The sequence below is a fragment of the Cryptotermes secundus genome, unplaced genomic scaffold, assembly GCF_002891405.2.
Source record: "Cryptotermes secundus unplaced genomic scaffold, Csec_1.0 scaffold601, whole genome shotgun sequence".
Classification (NCBI taxonomy): domain Eukaryota; kingdom Metazoa; phylum Arthropoda; class Insecta; order Blattodea; family Kalotermitidae; genus Cryptotermes; species Cryptotermes secundus.
Genome location: NW_019726230.1, coordinates 42744 through 60336, shown reverse-complemented (window position 1 = coordinate 60336; position 17593 = coordinate 42744). Strand labels below are relative to the sequence as shown.

At 39.6% G+C, this 17593-nt stretch overlaps 1 non-coding gene across 2 annotated transcripts; it reads left to right on the top strand.

Annotated features, from left to right (window-relative positions):
* Positions 1 to 227: 227 nt before the first annotated feature.
* On the top strand, positions 228 to 15411 carry LOC111864049. Of its 2 annotated transcripts, none has more exons than XR_004512980.1 (3): positions 228 to 457; positions 10059 to 10213; positions 15163 to 15411. It is a non-coding gene; the product is annotated as an uncharacterized LOC111864049 (transcript). The 2 variants fall into 2 exon arrangements; XR_004512981.1 differs by lacking the exon at positions 228 to 457 and adding an exon at positions 8793 to 8963.
* Positions 15412 to 17593: the final 2182 nt, after the last annotated feature.

Below are 17593 nucleotides of genomic sequence, written 5' to 3'. Positions count from 1 at the left end.
TACTCTTGTAACGTGTGCCTCTTCACAACGATCAGATATATCTTTCATCCTTGATGGGGCACCACCTCATTTTTTCTACATTGTCAGATGCCAACACAACCAGACTTTTCTTGAAGAGTGGTAAAATGAGGAGGTCCTGACAATTAGCTTCCATGAGTGTATGACCTCATTTTTCTGTATTTCGGCTGTGGGATATTTGAAGTGTTTTGTGTACTCAGTGACGATCAGTGATTTCAAGGTATTACAGCAACGAGCACAGAAAACCTGTCAGGGGATTGGAGTGAAGCTAGGAACTTCGGGCAGAGTGCGCACTTCTGTGCGCCGAAGAGCTGAAAGTCGTTTTGAAATGCATGGGACCCACGTGCAGAACCGGCTGTAGGGATCAGAAGAACATCGCCCATATCTGAGTAGGCACTGGTTCGTGGACACATTAGACTGACAATATTCGCTCATTTTAGTGAGTACTAAATATTCTTAACCCATTTAACTATTTTTAACAATCTGCTTATATGGGTATATTACGCCCTTTAACCCTGTCTAAAATCTGCGTTTTGGGTAAAGGAAATATTATAGGTTTTATATGATTCTCAGAAGAAGCTACGATTAGTTCCCTAAACTTTACTGAAAGGAATGTTTCGTAATTGAGAAATATTTTGTAGCCGTAAAATAGGACCTAAATTTTTAATTCTCATTCGCTCAACAAAAATTAAGATTCCACAGTCCTTGTTCATAATATTTCATTTACGTAAATCAATGATTGAAGTATGTATGTATTTCATTACAGATAATATATATCCGCTCTGTTTTATTTACATTAGTGACCGGTGAGACAGGAATACCTGCTTCCAAGTGTATTGTGTTTTGATTCCCACGGGCCAGTCCATGTAACTGCGAAACGTGTTTACAGACTCCTGAAAGCCTTACTGGCAGACGGTGAAGCCTGCTTTAACTCCAGAAATATAGTATTTCCATCAAAACTGGAACTGCGTTAAATATAACTTGCAGATATTATCATAGGCGCGTCTCCGTAAAACCAATGCTGTTCGTAATGATGTTTAGACTTGAGTTAGATATACAATTTGATGTATTTTAGCCTACATTCTTCATTCTGGAAGAATTGAAGGAAGAATTTGAATTCGCCTTGTTGTTTTTGTGTCTGTGTCTCTGAAAAATTTCTTCTTTTTTTGCTGCTTGTATGTTGACGTCGTTACATGATTACTAAGCCGTGGCCTACTTAGTGCCGTCTCTTCTGACAACATGTCCCGTTGGATTCAAAATTTGTTAGACGAGGTGATTCATATGCGATGCGTGTCACATCAGATATATTATTCTATATGTAAGATAAGGAAAAGTTGTCCCTGAGGTTAACCAACTAAGAATTATGCTATGAAGGCGTGTGTGGTATGATGTATAGATCTATATTTTCTTGACCTCGGCATTAGTTTGAGTGGCCAGATTCAAGCCCCAGTAGCTTTACTTCCAGGGAGATATCCACAAGTAGCTATTGTATATGAGATTGAGTGGAACCCAGAGCTGTCCTAGACGACACGGAGAAGTAAATATTCTTGACACTACCAAGACACGAATACCGACCACTCCGTCGTCCAGCACGCAGCCGGTCGCGACAACTTTTATTTCGCCAGGTAATTGAAAATAACAAATAAAAGAGCAGAAGTGTGTTTTCACTAGTGAGAGTGACAACTGGCAGTGTTTGGATTTGTGATTTTATTTGTTCATCATAAGGAAACAGGACTCGTCACTACACTTAATTATAGCGCCATCGCTGATCTCCACACTTTAAAAATAAAAACAGCAAACGTTAAGTCTACTGTGTCTTCACCAGTCGTTCCATGGCAAAGGCTTCCAGTAATGGAGAGCCTTCGGTTTCCGGGCTGGCTTCGTCACTGTCCAGGAAATATCCCACTTCTATGACCTGTAAATGTCGGCGTCAGAATCTTAATACGACTGGCTGTTTACTGCCAATCATTTCGTCTTGACGTCAAAAAAAAATTGAGACTCACGAACCGACCTTTCTTTTAACCGAGCCCTTTCTACAATAACCTTTACGTAATATCCTCTCTGACGAGAAAATAGATTATCTCTTATGAATACCCGTATGCTTGGCCTTTCGTCAAAAGCACGTGTCGCTTCTTATTGAATTCTTCCTTTTGCGCTATATGTGAGTCCTCTATAAGTACAGGCTTTGCAAAGAAAATCAACCCCATCTTACGTATCTTACTCTATAACAGCAGCTTAGACGATTGAACAGTCGTAAGCTTCACCAGCGACAAGTTTAAGCTTCTTATATATTCTATACCTGGCTACGCCATATCCTGTACCCCGAACATGTTCATTCTCAAGATTTTGTATGACTTCTGCTTGTCGCCTGCACAGTTTTCTTACAATCGTATACAAGGGAGAGCTGAAAGTCATATGCAATTATCGGACCGGTGTCCGCCTTGGAAGACTTTGAACGGGGCAGAGAAATTCGTTTTGTAAGCGCTACAACTTCAGTACTTGGGTGTCTGCCATTAATTTGCAACCGTGGCAAGCATAAGCCATAAGTGATCTGTTAAGTGCCTAACGGAGGGTTAGTTTCATTTTGGCGCTTAAACGCTCACTTCTGAATAGGGAGTAGTCTCTAATAAATGTTCTGAAGGTCTTGGTTTGAACCATTTCTATGTGCAGTCTCTGTGTAATCCTCATATCGAAGATTACATCCAATTTAAATGATTGATGAAGGTAATATTTAGTACATTCAATGTAAGAAGAGATTCATGGAACATCAGTCTATCTGATTTCTAGCTCCAGTTATCCTACTTATAATATTTCTGAAAGGATCGCAAAGAAAACACCATTTACAACAGCACCTCTATTGATGCGTTAACGTGGGAACCAGTTTGTTTGAGAAGGCCTTAATCAATAACGAGTCTACATGCAGCACTGTATTATAATACTTGCTCGAAGTGGTAGCCATCAACAGCAATAGAGTTTTGTTGTGATAACTGAATGATTCGGGTGTATTTAAGGAGAAATAATTTGCTGCCCATCCCGTATAATTTCGTAATTAGGTTCCGAACAATAAAATATATTCTGCAGCTAATTCAAATCCGTGGTTTCTAAAGGGTACGTACGACAGCAGTTCGGAAATTAATATCCGATGAGATGTTAATAAAATAAGCAACATGAAAATGTATTATATAACAAAAATAGATTAATATTTCTCAAAATATTTACAGATGGAATTGAGGAAATTATGGTATCTGTGAATAAATTTCTGTATGCCTGTGTCAAATGAGTGTGCCGCCCGTGAATTCGGGCACATTTTTAGTCTTATATCAACTCATTTTTATGGAGGGGCTGTGATTGTAACCAGCTCTTCATACCGGTAAACATGTGATAGTTAAGCAGAGAAGAAAACTTCGATTCTTGATTGATATGTAAGAAATCATTCTCTCGTGGGAATAATTTGTTGGGACATGCAAGTGGAAGTAGCAGAGAAACAATGCCTTCTTTTAAAATGTGTGTCACATTGTTAACTCCTGAGCATAATGCAGTACCAGGATCAAGTGTTCTCAGAGAGTCTTTTTCTTGCACAGACTGAAAGAAGTTAACAAGTCACTCTAATTTGTATAACCATACCAAAGTGCATGCTGCAGATCGGCAAATTTCTTGCGAAGTGTGTAAGAAATCGTTCGCCCAGGCCTCTAACCTAAAAAATCATTTCAGGGTTCACAATGGAGAACGGCCTTTTTCGTGCAAAGTGTGTAAGAAGTCGTTAGCACAGAGCTCTAACCTAAACAGGCATCTCAGAACACACAGAGGGGTGCGACCGTTCTCGTGCGATGTGTGTAAGAAATGGTTCATTCAGCTTTATTACCTAAATATACATCTCAGAATACACAGTGGAGAAAGACCCTTTTATTACGAAGTGTGTGAAAAAACATTCACTTATAGCTCTATCCTAAAGAATCATCTGATGATGCACAATGGACAAAGGCCTTTTTCGTGCAAAGTGTGTAAGAAAACTTTCACACTGGGATCTACCTTATACAGGCATCTCGGGGCACACACTGGAGAGCGACCGTTCTCGTGCGATATGTGTAAGAAACGGTTCACTCAGTTCGAGAACCTAAATATATATCTCAGAATAGACAGTGGAGAAAGACCCTTTTCTTGCCAAGTGTATAAGAAAACTCTCGCTAAAAGAGATATCCTGAAGAAACATCTGAGAGTGCACAGTGGAGAACGGCATTTCTCGTGTAAATTGTGCACGAAATGGTTCACTCGCCGCCTCGTTCTGAATATGCATCTCAAATCACACAGTGCAGAACAAGCATGATCGTGCGATATGGAAGGGAATGATCACTTGTGGCAGGAAAACTAACAACCATCGCATGGAATAACATTAGGGATAACCTTTACGTTTAATGTGTGCAACAAAACATCCATTCATCGCGACAGTGCGAGACTATAGAGACATTCTTTATTTTGCATTTCTATGAAAATGTCTATTGCATCAACCGAATTATTGTGTTTAAAATAACATATTTTGCTTCAAGAATTTACCTGGTTACAGAAGCTGAACGTTTTACAGTGTGATATATTTAGGGGCCAGATTTTCACCATTGTACCTTCATAATTTCCTTGATTAAGACTAGTGTTACTAACATACGCTCATCCTTTCGTATTATTATAAGTTGTATTAACATCTTTGAAGGTTTGTTTTATTGTATTACAGGAATATTCACACATCAATCTTGTCTGTTCATTGTATGAAGATGTTTTCAGGATTTGGTTTCACATTTTTAATGTTTTCTGTTGACTTCATTGATTTTTTACAATTAACAAAACACGGCCTTCTATTTTCCCTTCTTCTCATTTCACGATTTGTTGTTACTTTTATTTAAATAATTGTCCTTTTGATGATCGAAGTGATAATCCTCAGCATCAATAATCCGTTTGAACTGTTTTACGAAAGTCTTCGATATATTTAAGATTGCAAAACAGGTCCCTGAATTCTCACAATGAATATTACATTCAGAATATTCCTGTTTTATGTGTGATTCAAAACCTTCTGAAAGCCTATTAAATTTGATCCAGCAGTCCGTCTGTCCTTATAGGAGAACTCGAGAGACCGTGTACAGGTTTCAATGAAACTGGACATTTGGAAATCATAATGATGCTTATTCACGAATTCAGAGCTCGGGTACAATCGAGAAAACGTGACCTACAGTTTACACGAAGATCCGCATTCCTTTCTGTAGGTAAATTGAATGTAACCCGGTTAAGTATTTTTCAGGGCCATTCTGGCGATGACACGCCAACCCGCAACGGGGCACAGAGGCATCAGTTACCGCTGAAGTCGTCGTAGTGCAACGCGGGCAATATCTGTCACGAAACCAAGGCAAATGAATAAAATACGACAAGTGAATTGACGAATTTATTTAATAATCCTAATAACAATATTGTCACGTGTATTAGTGACTAATTACGTAGGTTCGGGGTTAGATTTATGGGTTTATTTACTCCTTAATTACACGCAATCACAGAGCTATCATGATTTCTACACTTTATAATTCAGTGTTATACACACACACACACACACAAGTCCCCTCCTGGTACTACAACTAGAATAGAGGAACTACTACATTCTCACTGAATCACGCACTCCTAATATTACACGTGAATAGATTATTCTAAAAACGCCAGGTCTTCACACGACGAACAATCCTTAGCTATCTTCCACCGAGAACTCAGAAGTCAGAACTCTGAACTATGTCACACAAAAATGAAAAATTTGTATTTGTAACGGTTGTCATATAGCCTCCGAATCGACCAAGCACGAAGAACACAGTCCTATTGTGCATAAGGAAATCCACATACAAACTTGTCACGTGATTTCTACCTCGCCAGGCCATTGGCGCGCTGGGTGTTGCCTATCAAAGGGCTAGAAATATTCGTCCTATGGTTAAGTGCGCTTATGCAAGATGTTTATTACCCCATTGCTTAGTTATGCATGTTACAATATGCACCGTCTCCTTCCTGTTATCTAGCACTTATTACGTCCAAGACAGCAGCGGCACAACGTCAGGGGCTCTCATGTTATGTTCACAATGCTCCCTAGGTATAGTAGGGACTCCAAGCCATAGCAGGGAGACGCATCCAATCGACAAGACTAGTTCACAATAATAAATTAATTTAATAAGAGAAACACAATAAAACAGAATACAACAATTAGAAGTTAATAGAAGCCGTGGGCCCCAAAACATACAACCTGTGACCACAGCTGTCAGTCACTTTTCTCTTGACTTAACTGCGACATCAGACTACACTTAATAGCCCACGCTCACTGCTTATTACTTTTGTTTACCATATGCTACTTCAGCAGGCACAAAATAAACGTTAACAAATATTCCTTGCCCACAGGCGATTCCTAGGAAAGAAAACACAATGACGTAACGTTAAATTAAAGCCCATCGCTCTGCCACACAATAACTTATAATGCAAGCAAAACCCCCGACGTGCGTTGCCAGCACAACCGCCCAGACATAATTTAGAATGCCTTCCGAAACCGAATTTGAAAAAATCTCAGGTTGGCCGCGTACGTCCGATACGCTGTGGATCCAAGCAGCGAATGAATTTAGATTCACTAACCGGCTTCTTCCGAGCCATTTGGGGAGGGGACGCGGAGAGGAAGCGGAATCCCACGTGATACGCACCAGCACGGGATGAAGGGGTAGGGATTAACATGGCTGGAAGGCATGACATCATCCAAGAGCCATAACATGGCTCAAATAATAACAATAATAATACAGGTACAGTCCAAGGGAAATTACAGTAATTTTACAAACCGAAATCCAGGGCAGAGTGGATTGTGCTGCTCAGAAATAAAACTGTATATTTAATTAAGTACAAAATATTTGGCCGAAAAACACTGTTTGCTGCAATGCTGGAGAGACAGAGAGAGCAATGGAACGGACTCTGGAGGCCATGACAATGAAGGAGGACAAGGGAGTAGAGGAGGGTGAAGCTATGGTATAGAAGGAATGGGACGCAGCAGGACGTAGGAAGTGGTGGGGAATGGAACGATACACGAGGTTACAGAGAATGTGTTAAAATCCGTAAGGCGTATAGTACCCAATTAAATGAATAAAACAGGGCCCCGTCAACATGTTTCCAGGAATCAATGATTGCTCAGATATCGGTACCAGGTTCTAAGTGGGCGCCTTAGATGATGGAATCATAAGACCATTTGTCGATCCTAGCAGACTATCAGGTGCAGTGCACCGTGAGTGGATTACCGGTTACTCCTTTAACATGTGCCTCTTCACAACGATCAGATATGTCATTCATTCTTGATAGGGCACCACCTCATTTTTTCTATATTGTCACACACTAACACAGCCAGAATTTCCTTGAAGAGTGGTAACACGCGAAGGTCTTGACAATTGGCTTTCAGGATTCTATGATCTCAGTTTACAGTATTTTGGTTGTGGGACTCAGGAAGTGTTCTGTGTACTAAGTGTCGATCAGTGACTTCAAGGTATCACAGCAACGAGCACAGAATACCTGTCAGGGGATTGGAGTGAAGCTAGGAACTTTGGGCAGAGTGCGCAATTCTGTGCGCAGAAGAGCTGAAAGTCTTTTGATATGCATGGGATCTACGTGCAGAACCGGCTGTAGGGATCAGATGAACATCGCCCATATCTGAGTAGGCTCTGGTTTGTGGACACATTAGACTGGGAATGTACGTTCATTTTAGAGAGTATTTTACATTCTTAATATATTTAACTATTTTAACCATCTGTATATACGAGTATATTACGACCATTTTCACGGTAGAAATCTGTGTTTCGGGTAAAGAAAGTATTATGGGCATTGCATGATTCCAAGGAAAATCTACAATTATTTCCGTAAGCATTAGTGAACGGACTGTTTCCTAATTGAGAAATATTTTGTAGCCGTGAAATTGGACCTAAATTTTTAATTTTCATTCGCTAAAAAGAAAATTAATATTCCTGAGTCCTTGTTCACAATATTTCATTTAGGTGAATCAATGACTGAAGTGAACAATCAATCCTCATATTGAAAGAAATTAACATCCCATATGTATCTATTTCCCTACAGATGATATATCCCCGCTCTATTTTATTTACATTAGTGCTCGGTGAGACAGGAATGTCTGCTTCAATATTTATTGTGTTTTGATATGCACGCACCAGTCCATGTAACTGTGTGCCGTGTTTGCAGATTCCTGCAAGCTTTACTGGCAGACGGTGAAGCCTGCTTTATCTCTAGAAGTATTGTATTTCCATTAAAACTTGTACTGCGTTAAATGTAACTTGCAGATATAATCACAGGCGGTTGTTCGTACAAGAAATGCTGTTCATAATGATGTTAAGACCTTATTGAAATATAAAATTTGATGTATTTTATTATACACTATTAATTTTGGAAACATTGAAGGAGTAATTTGAATTCCCCTTATTGTTTTTGTGTCTGTGTCTGTCAAAATAACTTTTTTCTGCTTGCCTGTTGCCGTCTTTACGTGTTTACTAAGCCGTAGCCTACTTAGTGCCGTTGGATTCAAAATTTGTTAGACGAGGTGGTTCATATGCTGTGCGTATTACGTCAGATATATTATTCTATATCTAAGATAAGGTAAAGTTGTCCCTGAGCTTAACCAACTAAGAATTAGGCCATGAAGGCGTATGGGGGTGTGGATGTATAGATATATATTTTCTTGATCACGGAATTTGTTGCAGTGGCCAGATTCAAGTCCCGGCCGCTTTACTCCAGGGGAGAGAGCTCCAAGTACGCATTGTATAGGAGGTTGGGTGGACCACAGAGCCGTTCTAGACGACACAGAGAAGTAAAAGTTCTTGACACTAACGAGACACGAACACCGAATTCTCCGTCGTCCAGCCCGTAGCCAGTCGCGACACCCCTTATTCCGCCAGGTAATTCAAAATAACAAATAAAAAGAGCAGAACTGTCTTTTCACTAGTGGCAATGAGAACTGGCAGTGTTTGGATTGATGAATTGATTTGTTAATCATATGAAAACAGGACTCGTCACTACACTTAATTATAGCGCCATCGCTGACCTCCACACTTTAAAAATAACAACAGCACACGTTAAGATTTTTCAGTTCAATATGTCTTCACCAGTTGTTCCATGGCAAAGGCTTCCACTAATGGAGAGCCTTCGGTTTCCGTGCTGACTTCGTTACTGTCCAGGAAATATCCCAAAGCTCTGACTTTTAAAGTCGACGTCAAAAATCTCATTACGGCTTTCTGTTTACTGCCAATTATTTCGTCTTGGCGTCAAAATAATTGAGACACAGGATCAGACTGTTTTCTTTTTCAACCGAGCCCTTGCAACAACAGTCTTTATGTAACATCCTCTCTAACGAGAAGATAGATTATCTCTTATGAATACGCGTATGCCTGGCCTTTCGTCAAATGCACGTGTCGCATGTTATTGAATTCTTCCTTTTGCACCAAATGTGAGTCTTCTGTATTTTTTATTTCTAGTGGGGCGGGACTAAGTCCCTTGTATTGCTGCCATATCTGGCCTATTTTACCAACCCCAGATGATAGCTGTGGGTGGTTGTGGAGCAACTGGTAAAATGGAGATTGGCAGGGGAAACCGAAGCACTCGGAGAAAACCTGCTCCAGTGCCACTTTGTCCACAAAAACACATCTTCGCCAGACCCGGGATCGAACCCGGGCGGCGACGGTGGGAAGTCAGCGACAAACCGCTTGAGCTATGGGGCGGAATTGAAAAACCGCTTATTTATACTAACTGCGATTCATTGCAACGCAATAGAACCTGTTGAAAAATGTATACATATTGTAAGTACGAATTGCAAGCGCATAATCTGTAATTAATTTAAATCAACGGGAATTGTCAATAACAGGGATGTAAACTTTCCGGTTCATGTATTGGAATATCATATCAAATTTTACTGCTTCATTTTCTGACATCGGAGTGATGTATTTCATTAACGCTCTGGTGTGTCAGCTTCTAAACTTTGTGTGTGTTCGCCACAGAACAACAGAAGGAGAAGATTAACAAGAGAAGAATGGCAAGTGAAGAAGTACGCCTTGAGAGATTGCGAAGGACGTTGCATTCCTTAGCAACTCGAGTCCCAAAAGTAATTCTGACACGAGTTGACTGGACATTTCCTGCTTTGAAGAATCAGGCTGTAAGTGTTGTGTGTTCAATTATAAATTTATAATAGAAACATTTTTTGTTGTCATGTTCTCCAATTGTCTTCATCTAAACTTTATGTGCCGGGTAACTACATCATGTGCACTTATCTTCATTGCAGTTCACTCCGTGTGATGGATCTCTAGAACAGTCCCTTCCACGTAGCCTTACTGACCTTCACGTTACAAGCGAAATTTCAGAACATTTAGGCACAATAGACATTCGCTTCACTTTAAGACACTTCCCAAAATTTGTTCCCCTAATATCCAGTCTCCTTTTACTCTCGCAGTTTTCTCTTGGTGTTATACGAGGCTACGTTCCTAATGGTTTCAGCACAATTATACGGTATGCATATGTTTCCCCCAGTTCCAAATTACACGGCCCGACTTTTTCTTAAAGTAGCAACGCTTTTACATGCAACTAAATTGAAGAAAGAGGCGCAGTTATATTATTAATTAATATCAATTAATAAAATCCAGACTAATAATCACAGGGTAAGAATTTTTAAGTATCAAGGCTATCCCAGATTTTTGCAAATCTACAGGAATAAGAGACTATGCCTTTTGCTTTAATGCAGTCTATATGCAACTTCGGTTACTATTCACCCGTCTTTTTTTCTTGACACTACGTTTTAAATAATTGGGTAGCTTGTTAACAGATGATGGAAGGTGTACGTGTGAAATTAAATCCTGCATTGCTATGGAAAAAGCTGCATTTAGCAAGAAGAAGAATTTTTAGCAGCAAATTGGACTTAAATTTGAGAAAGAATCTAGTGAAATCCTACGTTTGGAGCATCGCTTGCTACGGGGCTAAAACTTGAACACTTAGGGCAGTAGATCAGAAACACCTGGAAAGCTTCGAAATGTGGTGTTGAAGAAGGATTGAGAAGATCAGTTGGACCGATTATGTGAGAAATGAAGAAGTGTTAATTAGAGTCAGTGAGCAGAGGAATATCCTACACGAAATAAGAAAACGGAAGGATAATTGGATTGGTCATATCTGACGGGGTAACTGCTTTCTAAAAGAAGTTATTGAAGGAAAGATAGAGGGGCGGATAGAAGTGACAAGAAGACGAGGAAGAAGACGTAAGAATATACTGGATAACCTTGGGGAGAGAAGAGGATATTTTCATTTGAATGAGAAAGATCTAGATGGCGTCAAGTGGAGGAGCTGTTTTGGAAGAGGCTGTGGACCTGTCGTTTTGACAGATTACAGATGAATGAATGAATCCTATCGGTCTAACCGACCATCTTCGCAAGTAAATGTTATTATCATTATGGAATCTGCTGTTCACTGTAATGCTTTTTTGTTTCTCTCATGTGTTTCCCTCGGATTACTTCCAGTTATGTGGTTTAGCCATCTGCTTTAACTTTCGTTTCATTGACCTCAACGTCTTTGCCTTATCTGTAATATATTAAGTTATATATTGCAGTATTATATTGATTTACACCGACACACATAACTCAATATTCAAAGTAATTTATTTTCCTTTGGCACTACAGCTCCAGTGGGCCTAGGCCTACCTCCATGAACTCCGTTCGCTTCTGTTTTTTTAGATCTTACACATACGGTAGGAGTCCTTGGGCGAGTGATCAGCTCGTCGCAAGGCCTCTACCTGTAGACAAACACAGAAAAACGCACACCAACATCCATGCCCTGAGTGGGATTCGAACCCACGATCCCGGCTTCCGTACCCGGCATTCAAAGCATTACAGGAAACAGACACCAGAGAGCAGCACACAACACACATTACATCTTATGATAGCAACACAATCGACGTTACGAAAACACCTGTAAACACGGACAATGTTGGTGGACGACAAGAAGCAAGAACAGACAAGGCAGCCCCAGCCAACAAACCTAACAAAGCCGTAAGTAACACCATACATACAGTAACTAACTATACATATACACCTCAAAAGAAAGCTCTAACTTAAAACATCATATATTACAAATGAGGCAAAAGACGAAGAACTGAAGGACACTAAAATGAGAACAGATGATTAACCCACGTAATTATAAGTAAACTGAGGCAACTGCATAAGAGAAATTGAACATAAGATTCCTTAATTTTAGCAACTTGTACACCTGGGGATGGCCGGAACATGCAGCGGGAATAAAGAAAGAAGGAGTTGAATAATAACCGAAGTTACACATAGAGGGCATAAAGCAAAAGGCAAAATAAGACCTGTGCAGTACAACAGGATCATACGATTTAACTTTATGTACAGGAATATCATTTCCACGCGGTTTAACCTGCTCAAAACCAGTAAGAATTTCATGAAATATATCTGTAAAATTATTACACATACCACGCAAGGGTGGTTCTTCTCTCGCAAATAATTCCAGTCGGTTGTAGAACCAGTTTAACTCACTTCGTTAACTAAAGCGTAGCATGGCGTGTGCGCCTTGCAACATTACCACTTAACCTGAGAGACACATGCAAATATTTACTTAGAGAAATTTATGTTTCGATTAGTAACATTTGAGAACCAAGTTGGGACACAATATTGTATCATCATGGTTTACGCTTGTGTAACAGTATTTGTAAATGTGTCAGGTGTATTAGCGCAAAAGTTTCCGATCTCAACTCCGCTGCAGGATCTGATAGCATTTCTGTTTCTTTCAGAGTGTTCAATTAAATACAGCAAATATTGAAGCAACACACGTCATTAAGGACGTTAATGCCAAAGAAATTCTTCGTGAACAGGGAGCAGAATTGTTAAACAGAGAAGAAAACTTCGATTCTTGCGAGATAGTATGAAGTCATTGTCTCGTTGGAATAATTTGTTCTGACATGCAAGTGGAAGTAACAGAGAAACAATGTCTCGTTGTGAAGTGAGTGTCACATCGTTATCTCCGAAGCATAGTGCAGTACAAGGATCAAGTGGTCGCAGTGAGTCTTTTTCCTGCGAAGATAGCAAGAAAGTCACTAGTCACACTAATTTGTACAATCATACCAGAGTGCACAATGCAGGACGGCCGTTCTCGTGCGAAGTATGTAAGAAAATGTTCGCACAGCGTTCTTACCTAAACAAATATTTCAGAGTTCACAGTGGAGAAGGCCTTTTTCGTTCAAAGTGCGTAAGAAAACGTTCGCCAAGCGCTCTAACCTAAACACACATCTGAGAATTCACAATGGAGAACGGCCATTTTCTTGCGAAGTGTGTAGGAAATCGTTCGCCAAGCTCTGTAACCTATACACGCATCGTATAATGCCTAATGGAGAACGGCTATTTTCTTGCGAAGTGTGTAAGAAATCGTTCGCACAGCGCTCAAACCTAAACATTCATCTCTGTGTCCACAATGGAGAGCGAACTTTTACGTGCAAAGTGTATAAGATATCGTTCGACCACCGCTCTAACCTAAACACATCTCAGAATTCACAATATAGAACGACCATTTTCATGCAAACTGTGTGAGAAAATTTTCTCACAACTCTCTGACCTAAACAGGCATCTCAGGGCACACAATGGAGAGCGATGATTCTCGTGCAATGTGTGTAAGAAACGGTTCCGTCAGCTGCATCACCTAAAAATACATCTCAGAATACGCAGTGGAGAAAGACCCATTTCTTGCGAAGGTTATAAGAAAATTTTCGCTAACAGATAAAACCTGAAGAACCATCTGAGAGTACACAGTGGAGAACGGTATATTTCGTGTAAATTGTGCAAGAAAAGGTTCACTCATCGCTTCGTTCTGAATATACATCTCAAATCACACAGTGCAGAACAAGCATGATCGTGAGATATGGAAAGGAATGTTCACTTGTGGAGGAAAAAAGAGAGGCGTCACATGGAATATCATGGAAGATAACGCTTTCGTGTAATGTGTGCAAGGAAGCATCAATTCAAAGTGACAGTGCGAGTGTACAGATATATTCTGAATTTTGCATTTCTATGAAAATATATTATTATTCTGTTAAAATTGTCGTATTTTACTTCAAGAATTTATCTGGTTACAGAACCTGAACGTTTTACTATGTGATATGTTTCAGTGATAGTTGTTTCACATTTTTAAATCCTCACTCTTTCCTTGACTAACGTTCGTTTTAATAACATAATCTATCCTTTCGTATTTCTATAGATTTTATTCATACTTTTTTAAGTTTTAGTCGATTGTATTACAGGAATATTCCCAAATCAATCTTCTCTCTCTACTGTTACAAAGATATGTCAAAAATTTCATTTCCCATTTTTAATGATTTCTCATCAATTCATTGAATTTTCACAATTACCATAACTTCTTTTCTTGCGTGAATTCATTATTGTTTATTTGGAAGAAAGATTGGTCGGAGAGGGTTATATTTTAATTTTGGGATAATATAGTTACCTTCGGATTCAGTTTTCTTAAGTGATTTCCCTGGTTCGTCTATTGCAAGTGGTATATACTGTACTTAATGAAGGAGGGACAGGGGTTTGGCTGATCAATAAAGCCAACGTTGAGTAAACTAGAATCTAAAACCAGACAATTTCATAAAATTATAATCCACTGAACATCTACTGATGTAATTGCTTTTTTACTTAATTGCTATAAACATAAACAAACAGGCTATGGAGTAAGGAATTTTGCTACGCATGGAATGGAACAGAAATTTTACAAATGTCCTGGAATGTCATTCGGAAGAGCTGTATGTGCTTTAATCAACAATGGTTTCAAAGAATTCCTATACATACCTGCATAAAGTTGATTCATTACTCGCAATATCCTCCAGTAGTTGGCTGGTATAATTTAAATGACTTGATTAACGGGCAGAAATATATTAGTACATATTTAGAGATGTCATATGTAGATTATTGTGTTTTGTGGTTCAAGAAGGAATTCATGGTCATCTTGCTTCTTTCTCGTGAAAAAATATTTATCAAGATGACAGCTGAAATACTTCCAAAACGCTTCAGTGTCCAGCTCCATTGTAGGACCTGATACCGTTTCTCTTTCTTTCAGAGTGTTAAATTAAGTGCATCATCGCACTTCAATCAGGATGTTAATGCAGAGGAACTTCGTTGTGAACAGAGTGCAGGATTGCCAGAGTTATACGGAGGAGAGGACCTTCATACGTGCGAGATATGCAAGAAATCATTCTCTCTTAAATATAATCTATCCTTACATGCAAGTGGAAGGAGCAGAGAAAAAATATCTCGTTGTGAAATGTGTGTCACGTTGTTAACCCCTAAGCGTAGTGAAGTAAAACGATCCAGTGGTCGTGTACAGCCTTTTACATGCACNGAAGCAGCAGAGAAACAATGTCGCGTTGTGAAATGTGTGCCACATCGTTAACTCCTAAGCGTAGTGAAGTATAACGATCCAGTGGTCGTGTACAGCCTTTTGCATGCAATGTATGCAAGAGAAGTTTCACTGGTCGCACTACTCTAGAGAATCATATCAGGGTACACACTGGAGAACGGCCATTTTCTTGCGAGGAGTGTAAGAAGCGATTCACACAGCTCCATAACCTATACAGGCATCGAAGAGTACACAGTGGAGAACGACCATTTTCTTGCGAAGTGTGTAAGAAGGCTTTCAATGACAAGTTTATCCTGAAGAATCATCTCAGAATGCACAGCGGAGAACGGCCTTTTTCTTGCAAAATATGTAAGAAAACTTTCGCTCACCTCACGAACCTAAACACCCATTTAAGAATACACAGCGGAGAACGGCCTTTTTCATGCAAGGTGTGTAAGAAAAGGTTCACTCAGCGCTCTAACCTAAACACGCATCTCAGAGTACACAGTGGATAATTACCGTTTCCCTGCAAAGCATGCAAGAAAGAGTTCACTCATCGCTTCATTCTGAATATGCATCTCAAATCACACAGTGCAGAACAAGCATGATCGTGAGTTATGGAGGGACTGTCTACTCTCTGCTGAAAATTAAATAGGTGTCACGCGGAATATCATGAGAGAGAAAGCATCCATTCAAAACGAAAATACGATTCTACAGATATATATTAATTTTGAATTTCTATGAAAATATATTTATTGTCTCAACTGAATTATGGCGTCTACAATAATCTGTTTTGCTTCAAGAATTCCTCTGGTTAGAGAATGTAAATGTTTTACCGTCTGATATGTTTCGGGGCCAGTTCTGTTACATTTATATCCTCATACATACTCTCATTCTTTTCGTATTATTTCCTGTAAGTTCTCTTAAACTCTTTGATGTTTCCTTTCTTTCTATTACAGGAATATCACAAATCAGTCTTCTTTGTTTATTGTTATGAGGATGTGTTCATGATTTAATTTCAAATTTTTAATATTTTCTGTTCTCTCTTTGAACTTTTACAATTAAATTAGCTACTTTAAGTGCATGAACTAACTATTGTTTATTTGAAGCCTAATTGGTAGTTTGGGTTTATATAATTTAATTTTGGAACAGCATATATTATGCCGTGGTGACAGGAGGGCGTGGAGTTATCCCACCTCTGCCACCACTGTTACGCCCCTGCGACAGGGGTGGATTGGTTGTCTCACCCCTGTCACCACGGCGTAAGAGTGGTGGCAGCGGTGTGATACCTCCACTCCCCCCTGCCACCACGGCATAACAGTGGTGGCAGCGGTGGGATAACCAATCCACACTCGTCGCAGGGGCATAACAATGGTGGCAGCGGTGGGATAACCAATCCACCCCTGTCGCAGGGTCGTAATAGTGGTGGCAGCGGTGGGATACCTCCACGCCCCCTGCCACTACGGCATAACAGTATAGTTACCTTCGGATTCGGTTGCTTATGTGATTTCCATGGTTCGTGCTGAAAAGTTTTTCTCTGTTTATGTGTTTTATTGAACTGGTGTTCAACTGTTGTAACTGGGTTTATTATTCCAGTGGAAAGAATTGTATCTTCCTTGTTTCCAATCATAATCTATTTTACATCCTAACTGATATTATTTTATAAGGATGAATATTATAACGGACTGGTCATTTTGTTGCCAGACAACAGACCTATAAACAGGGTCCGACACGCAAGAATTGAAGAAACTATCCTTTCTGTAGATCCTACACACAGATGGACGTTTAAGCTATTGAAGATAATTTTGGAATAACTGTAAATATTGTTAAGCAAAAATAGTTTAATAATTAATTGTTGCTACGACCTGTAGGTTCTTAATAAATTCAATTACTAATCCAAATCCCGCATTTAGTCACTGTGGCATGTAACAACATCACATCGCCCACTCCTGATGTCTCTTTGTCCCGAAGAGCCCAACGATGTATAACATATCTTCCTTTCCGCCGGCCGCATTCGACATCATGCATCAAGAGAGTTCGGGAATATTCTCGAAGGGGAAGATTCCAGAACATTGCGTCATTCCTTAGTATTTAAATGGAAGGAAAGACAAGTTAGGGACACAGAAACAAGTAGGGACTACGAGACATGTAG